Source organism: Streptopelia decaocto, assembly GCF_964273445.1.
Source record: "Streptopelia decaocto genome assembly, chromosome: 6".
NCBI classification, from domain to species: Eukaryota; Metazoa; Chordata; class Aves; order Columbiformes; family Columbidae; genus Streptopelia; species Streptopelia decaocto.
The window spans coordinates 6,316,044-6,328,928 of NC_138660.1; the positions used below are offsets into that span (position 1 = coordinate 6,316,044).

At 47.5% G+C, this 12,885-nt stretch overlaps 1 protein-coding gene across 14 annotated transcripts in view; it reads left to right on the top strand.

Annotated features, from left to right (window-relative positions):
- The window catches only part of LPP (LIM domain containing preferred translocation partner in lipoma), a 343,879-nt gene that overhangs the window by 16,238 nt on the left and 314,756 nt on the right, over positions 1-12,885 (top strand). For 7 of the 14 annotated variants that reach the window (XM_082055343.1, XM_082055335.1, XM_082055348.1 and 4 more), the window contains exons 2-3: positions 7,674-7,779; positions 8,368-8,417. The exons of 1 other annotated variant lie outside the window; for it this stretch is intronic. The gene's annotated coding sequence lies outside the window, so the exon portion shown is untranslated. Of the gene's footprint in view, positions 1-7,673; positions 7,780-8,367; positions 8,418-10,497; positions 11,912-12,885 lie in introns of those variants that run through there. 6 more of the 14 variants (XM_082055346.1, XM_082055338.1, XM_082055339.1 and 3 more) reach the window with 3 other exon arrangements.

Consider the following 12,885-nt stretch of genomic DNA (forward strand, 5'->3'; position numbering starts at 1 on the left):
TGTATAGGGCTGGGTGCTGGGCTAACGGCACGAGGGGGATTAGGATCTCCTTTCCTTCCCATTGTCGTGCTGCTGTGTACACTGGAGACCCTCTGCATCCCCTTTTTCTTAGTTATTAGTGCCAGGCTGAGGCTTGTGCACCCCAGGGGTGGTGGCAGTGATGTTCAGGTGTCCTTTGGGGACCAAGGGGGGCAGCAGCTTTGTGTGCAGTGGAGGTCGGGTGGCTCTTTGTGAAGGTGACAGCATGTGTCATCCTCAGCATCGTCCCATCCTCAGCATCGTCCCATCCCCGCCGGGGAGCGGGGGCTCTGTGGTGGCAGGCCAGTGTCCCTGTCCCATGGACTAAAAGCATAAAACACTGACCCTGCTGTTTATTTATTTCATTTGTTGATAAGGGCCAAATTCAACGAGGACCGTGGCTTCCAGCTGAAGTTGGGGCAATTTGGGGACTAAAACAGCTTTTTTAATGTGTTTTCTGTATGTCTCATTCTCCATATATGATGGAAGTAATGGTACTTTCTTGTTCGGAAGGCTGACACACCCACAGGCATTTGTGGTCCTCCTAGTTTTGCAATGTAGTGAGAGCAGTTATTAGGGCTTGTCAGAATCACTCCAGAATTTTTTATCTATATTTGGTATACATGGTTCCTTTCTCAAAATGGAATTTTCTGTGCAAAGCATCAGCTTGAAAGTCATTTCTAGTTTTGTAGAGGAAAAAAAGTTTAGTGTTTTATATTATTCTACTTCTATTTGTGATGGTAACAACTTTTGTTGCAAACAAGAATGTTTTCATGAGAAGCAGTCGGCGGTGAGGCCGCTCCACTCTCTGCTTGCTGAGTGGCAGATTTTCATGTGAACCCGGGCCTGTCTGCCCCATCAGGACTTATTCTGGTTTTGAAGGAATACTCTTCTTTGGCCTCTCAATCCAGCTGTTTAGAAAGTAAAGCAGCTACACTGAGAAGCCTTTTGTGTTTTTTTAAATACAGGTGTTTGATTCCCCTTGTTGCTCATCCCACCTGAAAGTACTTGTTCCAAGACTGAAGCTGGGACAGTTGCTATTAAGGTATAAACCTGAAAGAATATAGCTAATGCTTGGTCATCCTTGGAGATAAGAGGAAGGAGAGGACAGACATTTCTAACTAGAGAGATTTACTGGTCCTGGCTGACTGTGCTTTTTTTAAACATCACAATGGATTATAACGCTTTCAAAAATACCTAGCCTGACCAAGTGGGCACAGGAATGGGGAATCCAGTTAGTTGCCAGGTATTTGTTGCTATTTTCAAATGATCTGGCCAAAACAGGATAAAACAGAAGATTTGAGCACAGACTGTCTGGTCACATAGGCTCTAAATTTTAAAAGTTTCATTTACAAATGGGTTTAAAAGAGTGATAAGAGAGCCTGCCATGGTGCCAAGGGTTTCGTTATGGTGGCATCCAAGCAAGCCTGGGAGAAGGTGACCTTTGCCTTCGAATTTTGGCCATTTGAAACCAAAATAATCATCCTTTACTATAAAACTATTAGACTTCAACCAATGTGCGCAACAATGTGATCTCTGCTCTAGGAGATTTCAGCCTAAAGGTGCTGGAGACCCTGGGCTGGGAATGGGGAGAGCTGGGTGCCTTCCTGACCCTGGTGCCTTGGGGAATAGTATTTCTCCACTGCTTCCTTGTGCTCTTGATCACTGTTGGTCTATTTTTTCTTGACCTAACATCTTAAGATGTGGGGAGCACGTTAGAGCAGTATTCTGTTGGTGCTGCTTGATGAGGATGGTTCCTGGTGGGGTGGGGGGGAAATTACTGTTTTTGTTTTGAATTGCAAAATATTAGCCTTTATTTGAAATCCAGGCTCTGATGCTGCATGAGAGCTTGAAAGTGAAATCAGTTACCCATCTGTGATCAAGAAGCCGGGGTGCATTTGAGTGAGAAAGTGAAACTGCTTCCCTCTTGCTCAAGGTCTGTCTGACCAGGCTTGGTGAAATTGGTGAAATGCAGACAGCAAATGGGGGTGGGAAAACTATATAAAAAAAAAAAAATCAATGGGGCTGTTTTGAAAATCTTGCACTTCCAGTAGACTGAGGGAGTGTGAACAGTGTGAGGCTGGTAGTCTGTGCTTGAAAATACAGGGTCCAGTCCTGGTGTGAATTACAGACACGTAAATCACTGGCAGTGATGGGGAGCTGCTGAAAGGTCGCTTCAGCAAGGGACACACAGCCTTTCTGGCATAGGTGTGCTGATTCCTCTCGTTCCTTAGACACCCTTCTTTTCTGTGATAGCTGACCTCATGTGTTTGAAATAACGGAGTTATGACATGATTGGTGCGGCTGATGGGTTAGTCCCCAACCATTGCCCAGTGGCTTTGGCTGAGAGATGGTGGGGTGGCTCCTGGTCCCTGTAGTGCTCTAGGTAGGGCTGTCTCGCAGCTTCCTTGGATACTGCTTAAATATAACATGACCTGCCCCACATCATTTTTTTGTTTGTTATAGTACATCAATCTCTGCCCATGGAACCTGGATGCCATCCCTTTGGTGCAAGCTGGATCTCATCACTTTGGTGCTGCTGTGCCTGAAGGAGCGTGCTGGAGCGGTCTCTCCTTCAGCTACCCCCTCGCTCCTTTTTTTCTCTTGTTTTAATCTAATTTTATGAACTCTGGGCCAAGCCTGAAAATCAGGTGTGGCAGCAAAGATAAAAATGAATCCCATGGATCTGAAGCCAGATGTGCCACTGCTGCAGCACCCCGGGGCTCCCGGGGAGCAATGCTTTAATGCAGTGTGCAGGGGCTGCCAGTGAATTGGAGCTAATTTCCCCCACCGGAGCTGATGGTCTGTGCTGTGGCCAGCATCAGCCTTCCTCCAGCACGAGGGCCGGACCAGGAGTTCGGAAGCGATAAGTCCCGTTACGGCTAATTTTGACACGTGCGGTTGTGGCGGATTTGAAAGCAGCTCCATGCTGAGTATGATAAGGGAGGGGTGTATGTTTCCTTGCAGATTGAAACTCACCATTCGCATAATCGCTGCTTTACACCAGTGCAGGATCTGGCCTCCCAAAAGGCAGCGGCCGGGTGTATTGGCTGTTGCTGTTTGCATTGGTGACTCCCAGAGCAGGTGCCTCTGCTGGCAGCAGAGCGGAGGAAATGCGTCTCCAGCTCCTGTTATCTTGTGTGATCTTTTTATTAGATAACTTCAGCAGTGTACTTTTGAATCGAGCAGTTAAATAAATGAAACCTGAGATGCACAGAAGTAAACAAAGCTGTTAGTTAGGGCCAGACCCTACAGGCATCAGTGTCTCGGGACAGCAAGAGCAGTCCATGTCTCCAGGCAGCTGTATTCAAGTATAAGGCTACCTGTGCATATAAGTTGAATTTTAAGTCAGAATTGGACTCCGAATTGTGCTTTGCATATAAAGGATCTGATTTTCCTATGCGTGAAGACGTGGAGCCCTCAGACAGTTCCCTCAGTGCTGGTCGTGGCCAGAACAGCTGAGGATCCAGGCTCTGTCAGTGCAGTAGATAACATGAGGTTTCTGAATTTGGGGACTTTGGCCAGCAAATAACAGATATATTGGCACCGTGTGGGAAAGACATAAAAATACGTATGTCAGAACAGGGCAGGCTTTTAAGTGTTTTTAATTTAAAATGAAAAGGTCAGATTGAATGGGGTTGCCATCTGGGGACCTGGGTGCGCACCTGCCAATCATCCAGGAGAGACCCGATGGCTGAGTGGCTGGGAGCTTGTCTGCACTTAAAATTGGTGACTGGAACGGTTAAAACAATTTCCCTTGTGATGGTCAGGCTGAGCCATCTGCTCTGAGAAGGAATGGGGAAGAAGGATCCCAGCATGAGGCTGCTTTATCCCAGTTTAACTGGTGTTCGTGCTTGGGATTCTACAAGTATAGCCATACCAATTGAAAAAGAGGCAACTCTGAGTATTGGTAACACTTTCAAGTGTAAAGAAGATTTAATAGTGAATGCAGCTTTTCAACAGTCAGAAAAACAGATGCCAGTCAACCAGACTGTTATGTGAGAAATGTAATTAGCACTTGCTGAAGTTATTTTCATGGGTAAAAGTTCCTTTTAAAGGGGTTGGGGAGTCTGGCTACTTCAATTTCTAAGTGACCACTGTGAAGTTAAGCTAGGGATGCATTATTCGTTGAAAGTGCTGACTGCACTTCTGTGAAACTTGGAATTCTTGCAGATGTTTTAAACTGTCCATTTCTGAAAAACTTGAACAATGTAAGAAAGCTCAAACCTTAAAAAATGATTGATGTTTAAATTCAGGCATTGTGAACTATTGTTTTTAGATTTAAATCTGCAAACAGGAAACCTTGCTTATTAGCCAGCGAGTGAACGGACTGTTTCTGATCATCACGTCTTTAAGCATTTTAGATTTCATAGATCTCAGCCTCCCACCTTATTTTCCTTTCAGTTTGGAATGGCTTTTTAAACTTCTATTCACATTTTTTGCCTTTTATGAACTGTACCTTGAATATAACTAGCTGGAAAAAAAGAAATGAAAAAACTCTTCTGCAAAAGCTATGCTGTTTTGGTAAATATGTGTTCGAATACTTTGTTCACAGGCTTTACTTAAGGCTTTGGCTGTGATAGCTGATTCCTGCTGTCTGGGCATTTGCTTTAAGCTGCTTTTAAATGATACATTGCCTCTTGAAATGGTGCATTTAAATAAGTGGTCTGTATTGTGTTAAGCGTAAAAATGAAGATGCAGATGTGCATGAGTAGGTGTATATAGACTCTGAAGTCTTGGTGATCTGGAGGCACAAGAGTTAGACTGAGTTACGCCAGGTGGGAGCTCGGCAGGGTAAAGCTGTGTCACCAAAGAGGCTTTCCCACTGTTATCTCTTGCAGGACGGTGCTGGAAAGCTGGGAAGTCTTGTTGCAAGATGAAAATGGGAATTAGCAGTGCACTGAGCATCTGTTGTGGTGGATCTGAGCTAGAAGGAACTCAGTTTTCTAGAGTTAAAAGTCTGCCCTTTGTTACTGTTTCTGTTGTCAAAGCACCTGGATATTCCCTGTAAAGGTTGTTGGGGGTTTGATGAAACACAGAGGTGGCTCCATAGGGATGGTCCTTGCATGTATTTCTCCAAGGACTTCAGTGAGGGAAAGACTTGTGCTGGGATACTGGGATAGATTGCAGTGATTTTGGTACATCTGCACTCATTTGTCTTGTCCTACCTGAGCCAAAGCAGGAATGAGTGTGGCTGCAAGGGGCAGACCCTTTGTTGGGACTTGTTTTTGTCTCTCAAGATCTGTATCTCTTGCCTGCTTCCCCAACAGAGCCGATGTGATTAAGGCATTGCTTTGGTAAGCCTCCATGTAGTCCTCTTTGGTGCAAGGCTCTGGCGGTGCTCCTTGCTGAGGGATGCGTACAGGCAACTGAGAGGAGCTGTGCTGATCTTGGGCTTTGGGGACCTCAAGTCTTGAGAAATGCTCCCCAACAAGAAATGCTTGTTGAGATCATGTCTTGAAGATCTCTGATTTAGCGCTGGTATCATGGTGTGATGGCTTGTCATGCAGCAGATGTGCAGCTCTTCTGGCACCTTGGGTATGTCCTCTACTGAGTATTTCTGAGTATTTCCATGCTCAAAGACCCAGACTGAGTTTTGCAGCCTTGTGCTAAAGAAATGGGGTCACAAATGGAGTAGTTTGAGAGACCATGTCAGATGCATGTTGCTGTGACCAGTCGAGCTGTTCCTGTCCTGCCCAGCAGTGGATGTGTGACCAGGAGGGACCATATGCCCGTGCAAGAGTGGGTTGCTGTCCCTCTGGGACCATGCCTGGCCCCACTGGCTGCTGGGGAGGGTGGTGTCACAGCAGGTTTCAGCTGGGTGGCTTGGGGAGGGCACATGGGCTCCTGCTCTTCTTACTGCAGGAACCACAGTCACAAGGTGATGGGAACAGCTGGCATGAAAAGTAGAGCCAGGCAGATGCAGTTCAACTAGCCAAATCCTATAACTGATCTTGTAAACACTTCTTGAATTAAACTTAGTGAAAGACAAGCCTGAGCCAGGATCTTCTAAACACAGGTTGGGTCCCAAGAAATATTGTCTTACCTGGAGCTCCCGGAGGTGCTGTTGTGGGTTGAATTGAAATGGTGTTGGAACCAGAGGGGAATGTTGTTGTCTTCTGCCTTTGCAGATAAGACTGAAGGGCATTTTGCCAGGAACCTGTGGGAAGGACCTAAATTGTATATAACTCTACATCATTTTAAAATGAAAAATAAACATGCATAACCATAATATTTGCTTGTACTTGTCTCCTCCTTGATGGATGGCGAGAAATTGCTCTTTGGCTAAGTTCAGCGGCAATAAAACCCTGCAGTTACTCATCTTCATCCCAAGCTTGCAGTGAGTGGGAGAAGCCATTGTGATCTCCCGTTGAATTTGTCCTCGTCACACCTGAGGGGCGAGTTGAAGGTCCTGGGGACTTTTATACCTGTCCAGCCCTGTGGGAAGCCAGGGCTGCGTGCTACTGCAGGGACTGAGCTGGGAAGGTGCCTCCTTGGCCAGGATGGACCTCATCATGCTCTTGTGGTGTTGGCATAATGGAGATCTACCAGAGTTCAGCAGAGGTGAGAGCCCTGTTGCTCTCCTGGCTGCTATAGCATCGGGTGTGGGGTGAAGGGCAAATGGTGCTGCCAGGGGCAGGAAGATGTCCCACCGGGTGACAGGGAGGAGGGACACGGGCTGTGAACTGCCAGCACTTTTTTGCATCTTGCTGCACATTGGTTGTAGACTTGTGGGCTTGCATGCACCCTCATGAACAGCACAGGTACAACAAATGTAAGCCTGAACTGAGCCTTTCCATCATTACAACAGCAAATAATAGTAACTTTCTCTGCTGAGCAGCAATGACAAGGCAAGCCAGTGCTTGTCATGAGCAGAGATAGGGCTGTCAGGGTGTCCGGGATGCGGCTTGGACAGGATGCCAGCAGGAAGGAGTGTACGATTCAGATGCCGCCCGTCTCCATGGGATGCACTCAGTGCTGTGTCCCAGCACGTCACATGCAAGACGGCCGTCGTGTGGCCCGGCTGTCTCTGCTGCTCTACCTTCATCTCCTGCAGAGGGGACAAACTGCACCTAGTTGGTCGCTTCAAGAAAGGGTCGTGTCTGCTTTGCAGCTACAGGAAAGAGCGAGGCAGTCTCTGATGGGAATTGGGCAGAGCTCCTCAGAGAAAAGGCTGTGCCAAGGTGGAGGACGGGGTGAACAGGATGGCGGTGTAGCTCTGGTCATGGTGATGGTAAACCCCATGAGCTTCAAACCAAATTAAATGATGCCTCCCAGCTCCTTCACTGTGCAAGAGGTCACAGAGATGGGCGATAGATTCACCTTCTTCTCTTATTTTATGCCTCTTTTACAGTCTCCTTTTACCTACCGCTTCTCAAGGACATTAGGAGCAGTAAAGGAGCTGTGGCTTGAGGAGGTGCAAGTTGTTGGTCAAGCTGTGGCAGCTGCCAGCTGGTGTTGGCCCAGTTGGTGATGCTTGCTTTTGGGGGGGTGCCAAAAGGAGTCCAAGAGTCTGGAGGCTTCTGCCTAAGAAAGCTAGGGAAGAAAACACTGTGTTTTCCAGAAGCTGTGTGGGTTAAACTGCAAGTTTTGGAAATGAGCTGTTGGGAGGCCCATCCGGCATGCATCACACGGCTATCTCTCTCTCTTCGCAGGGCTGGGAAAGAAACCCAAAGTCGTGACTCTAGTAGAGCCCCACGTGTCTCCAGAAGCCCTACTCTGAGTTCATCCCACCAACCAGGCTGTGCAGCGTGAGAACTGGTACGTAAACACGTTTCACAGACGCAAGGGGCAACTTCTCAGAAGGATCTGTGGCTTTTCTGACAGTGGCACTTTGTTCATGATTCTCTACAAAGAGATGAATTCCTCTCCTAATGGAGTGTGGAGAGTGTGTGTGGGGGTGGGATCACTGGAAAATATAAGACAAACTGGTGATTCCCTGGTGGTGCTTGCACCCAGAGGCTTTGGCAGGGAAGGGCTTAGCAGCGAGATGCTGCAAGTGTTCAGAAGTTGTCCCAGACTATGGTGCTGAGGCTTTAGACATGCTCTGTGGAGCGTGATAGCATGCACAGATAGGTTTTGTGGGGGGTAATGATGAATGCACGCATGAGAAATGCACAATACATATATATATATATATATATATATACACACACATATGCTGTACAAATCTAAGCACATGGAAACAAAGATGCACAATGCGTAATAGTATATGCTATATGGTGGCATATGAGAGCTTGGGGGTGTATATACCAAACGTCTGTATGTACTATATATGGCCATAAAATAATGCATATGCATTCATGTTCTCTTTTTTTCTTTTTCCATCTCTTCTGTCTTTCTGTGGAGCTGTTGCACAACTACCAGATTCAACTTCCTGGGGAGCCTTTCTGGCCAAGGTTTTACAAGCCAGCACCTGCTTTGCCTGCCTGACTTCTTTCTATATTTATTCCTCTGCACCCGGTCTTTGCCTTTGCCTGCAAAGTGGAACTGTCACAAACATTTGTGCTAACTTTTGGCTGCACAGGACTTGAGCTTCCAAGTCCCAAGTCTGCTTTTGTGCATGTTGGGGGAAGAGGCGTGTGTGTGTGTAGTTGGGCATGTGTGTATATGAGCATTCCTGATCCATGCTGTCTGTGTTCCCCTGACGCTGCAGCAGTCCATGTGTTCTGTATGCCACACAAGTTGTGCTCTATGCCCCTTCAAGATGTTTTCATGAATCAAATATTCTCAGCCATCCTACTTATGTAATGTCATCTAAATGAAATTAGCCACGCCTGACCTGGTGGCTGATTGATAACGATCTGTACTGCTGTGCAGGAGGCTTGAGGTGGATTTTATTCTCAGCCCCCTGAGCTTTTACTTTCCAGAGTCAGGACTGTGGCAAGGAGAGGGACTTGTTTGTGCCACGTAGCCGGGAGCTCCTGGTTAGGCTGTGATTGGACCATGGATGTGTCTATCCCTGTAGTTTCTCTCCTGTATGTCATTTGGGGTGGATGGTGCTCTAAATCTGAGGCACTGAGCCCCAGCTTATCCTTAGGTACTGCTGTTTAAAACGAACACCGTAACACCCTTGCTGGGAAACCAAGGGGAGATCCCCATCCCCAGGAATGTGAAGCTGGGGAATCGCCACGTGGTGGGTCTCTGATTAGCAAATCCTGCTCGGAGGAGATTCATGCTTGTTCCCGGTCTGACGGGTACGACTTGTGCTTATTGAAAAGCAGCACCGGGCTGCTTGCCAGGAGCTGGGAAATGGCTTGTCCTCAGGCCCCTGACCTCCCAGCCCCTCTAACAGCTATATTCATGTCTAGCATGGGAGTCCTTCTAAGGTCACGAAGCTGTTAGTCCCAGGTTTCATCTCCAGGAGCCGTAAAACGTACCCTGCCTGACCCTTGTGCAGGGGCAGTGCGAGCAGCCCACGTTCCCCCGGGTTTCATTTCCCTGTCCCCACTGCCTGTGCCACTGCCGCCTGCATTCCTCTCTGGTTCGGTAAGCCCTTTGCCTCTTGAGCTGACACAGCTAATATTTCCCTCACTGGCAGGGCAGGCGAGGCAGTGGCATTTAACCATTAAGGAGAACCCTGATCTGTTTGTGCTGCGGGATCCCAGAGCAGCAAGGGCTGGTGTGTGCCTGGGATGGGGTTTCTTCTGTTCCAGGTGTTCCTCCTCCACGCTTTTGTTCCCTTCATTGACTTACCTTGTTCCTTACTTCATCCTGCTGTTTGTCCTTGCAAAAAGCAATACCTTGGGAATTGTTTTCTGCAAAGTGCTGGAAAACTGAGCCAGAGTTTGTAAAACCTTGACCCTTCTTGCCATGGTTTTGGAGCATCTCCTACCACTGTGCTCAGAACATCTCTGTTTCTGACCATGGAGAATGCTCCTGGTGGCCTGGCTACTGGCTGGGGTGCATGGCTCTGGGGGAGGTTTTAACAAGTTTTTAGACAAATAATTGATCAGCTGCACACTGAGAGTTAGTCCTAGCCTGTGCATTCATTATTGACGTTGTCCTTGTGTACCACTTAGTGTCACTTGGACTGTTGGCTCTTTAAAGCTGCCTTGTAATGGACATGTGCTGGTGCTGCCTGGCAAGATTTAATTTTTGCAATGGTAGTGATGGATCACTAAGATAAAAGTGATTCTTATTCAAAAAGGCAGGAAGATTTGTTTTCTTCTAAAGCAAAGGTTTACATGTTTTCTGTCACCTGTGACATCAGGGGCTAAACTCAGGCTGCCATGGGCCCCTGACCTCTGCCTGGTAACTGGAGGTAACTGTACAGCCTCTGTCACTGCAGGATATTGGCTCCTCCTGAAGCCTGTGCTTCAGTACCAGTGAAAGCCAGATGTACTGTGATGTTGCTTTTTTACGGTTTGTTTTGGCCATACATGGGCAGAGTCAGCTCTGGAATTCCTTCCCTATAAATTCAATAGCATCTTGTGGGTGGTGCTGGGGAATCACTCTGGTCTGGTTGGACGCATGGGCAGCCTGTTCCCCTTGAAAACCTCCTGATTTGCACATTCCTGAGAGGCTGCCTGCTCCTGGAGCTGATGGCTGCAGCTACCAGGAGGCCGTTGCCTCTCCTTGCTGCCCGCAGGTCGGCTGCTGCAGCCAAGGAGCGATGCCTGTGGGATGGGTATATTGCTCCTGTGTGCAGACAGGCTCTGCAGGGACAGTTGTGCCCCTTAAGAATAACTGTTCTGCCTCCTGAATTTGCTGTATGGGCTTAAGCATTGATTCTCTAGCCCCTGTCCCAGGTGTGGGGTGGCTGGGTGATGCCGAGGGATGCTGCATTGTGTGTCTAAGCAAGGAGCTGAAGGATGCTGCCATCCTGGGCTCCTTGTCCCTGTAGGGACATCTTGCCTTGTCCAAGCAGTGTGTTCCTTTCTACAGACGTATCTTTTACATGTTGGGAAGCAAAATCAAATACAAGTTTTTTGCAAAGCACCAGCTCGATGAGCAGGTCAGGGAATCTTTCCCTGTTCCAGGTGAGCAGGCAGTGTGGGACCTGGCAGCAGGACCTCTCTTGTGGGATTGATGGCTGAGCCTTGCTTTTTCTGCTGCTGAGCTAGTGTCACTATAAACACAGCTGGAATTTGCCTGTTTGCCTTCGAAGAGCACTCCAAAAAATAGTTCTGGGTGGTTTTCTGCTGATAAGTAGAGGGATGAGAGGAAGGTTTGCTGTAGAGCAGGGGTGTCAAACTCATTTTCACCAGGGGACACATCAGCCTCGTGGTTGCCTTCAAAGGGCCAAATGTAATTTTAGGACTGTATAAATGTAGTAGTTACATTTGAAGGCAGCTGCAAGGTTGATGTGGACCCCGATGAAAATGAGTTTCACACCCCTGCTGTAGGGGGTAAAGGATGATGGCTCTTGGAACTGCCTTGTGGCATCTCCCTGGGCATCCCTGGGAGGGGACAGAGATGCAGCGTCACCCACTGAGCCAGGAGCCACTGATGTGCAGGTCAATACAGCGACGCATGGCTTTGTGTCCTGGCTGTCCGTGGGTCAGCAACAGCAATGTGTTCAGGGGTCAGCAACAGCGATGTGTTCAGCTCGAGCTCCAGAGGGGCAAGTCATCCCTGTGCCAAAGCCAGGGAGAGAAGGGTGATTTTTTTTTTTTTTGACATCCTTTGGAGTTTTGATCTCCATATTTGGAAATGTTTACCCATTGCTCTGATCTATTGGAAGGGAGGGGAGGTGACTCAGGGTCTGGTAGAAGCAGGATTTGAATTCCTGTAGTAAGGTTGTGGGTTTCCCCCCCCCCTTCCCCCTTCCTTTCTTGTTTTGGAAGCTTGTTTTGGTCAGTTTTCAGTTCTCTCTTGCTCCTGGACCTTATTCCAAATTCAATCTGCTGGAGAGGGAAGCGTGTTAGTGAAGGAGCTTGCCTGGATGCTGGTAAGTGCATCATTGCTACTTTAGCAAGAAACTTGGGATTTTTTTGTTTGGTTTTGTTTAGTCAGATGGATTGCATCAAAGCGTGTGCATTGCTGGTGGAGGCAGGCATGTGCAGTCAGCAGCAAGGGACCTAATGAAACCTTCCGTAGCAGGAACAGTTGGATATGTGGATTGATCTCAAAGGCAAAATGTTTATTCAGGCCTTGGTATAAAGATAATTTAAGCCAGCTCCCGTTAAGTCACGCTCTTCCTTTTAGTTTAACTGGCTAATGTGGCAAAGCAGCAGAGCACTGTAGAGTTAAATGAGTATATATGCGTGTGGTCAGCAAGTAAAGTATAGCTTAAGTATGATTTCTGTCTCCTAAGCAAGAGTTTGTGTTAAAAAGGCTGCATAATATATGGGTATATTTCTCTCAAATGTTTACATTCAACTCTGTTTTGTTAGGGACCTGGAGGAGTTTAGCTGCTGTAACTGGATGAAGATCTGGTGTGTGTTTGTTTGTTTTTTCCTGTTATTCTTTGTTTTTCCTTGATCTGATAGTTTTTCCTCTGTCTGATAACTCAGCTTTCTGCTTCTTTTTCCCTCCCCCCTCTCCTTTCTCTTTCCTGAAAGGAAACTACAGTTCATCCAGATAGTCAGGGGCGCGGAGGGAACCTGGAAGATGCTCTTGCTTCCCGTTTTGTTCATGGCAGCTAAAACCACGCCGGGGAATCTGGAGTGGGGATCCCACATTCCTCTTGCCATTTGGAGCATGTAACACATATAGAGTGTTTTTAACGCTGCTCTCGGGGCTGCAGAGCAGCCAGCCCTGTGCCTTGGACAGAGAGCACTGTGATTTGTCCTTTAACTTGGGAAGGGGCATTGGTGATAAAAGGTTTATAGTTCCTGCTGCTGGTTAGTGATGCCTGTGTTTTCTGGGCTAATTGGTGTTTTTAGGCTAATTCAAACCTGTTGTTATCGTGATCTCCCTGTT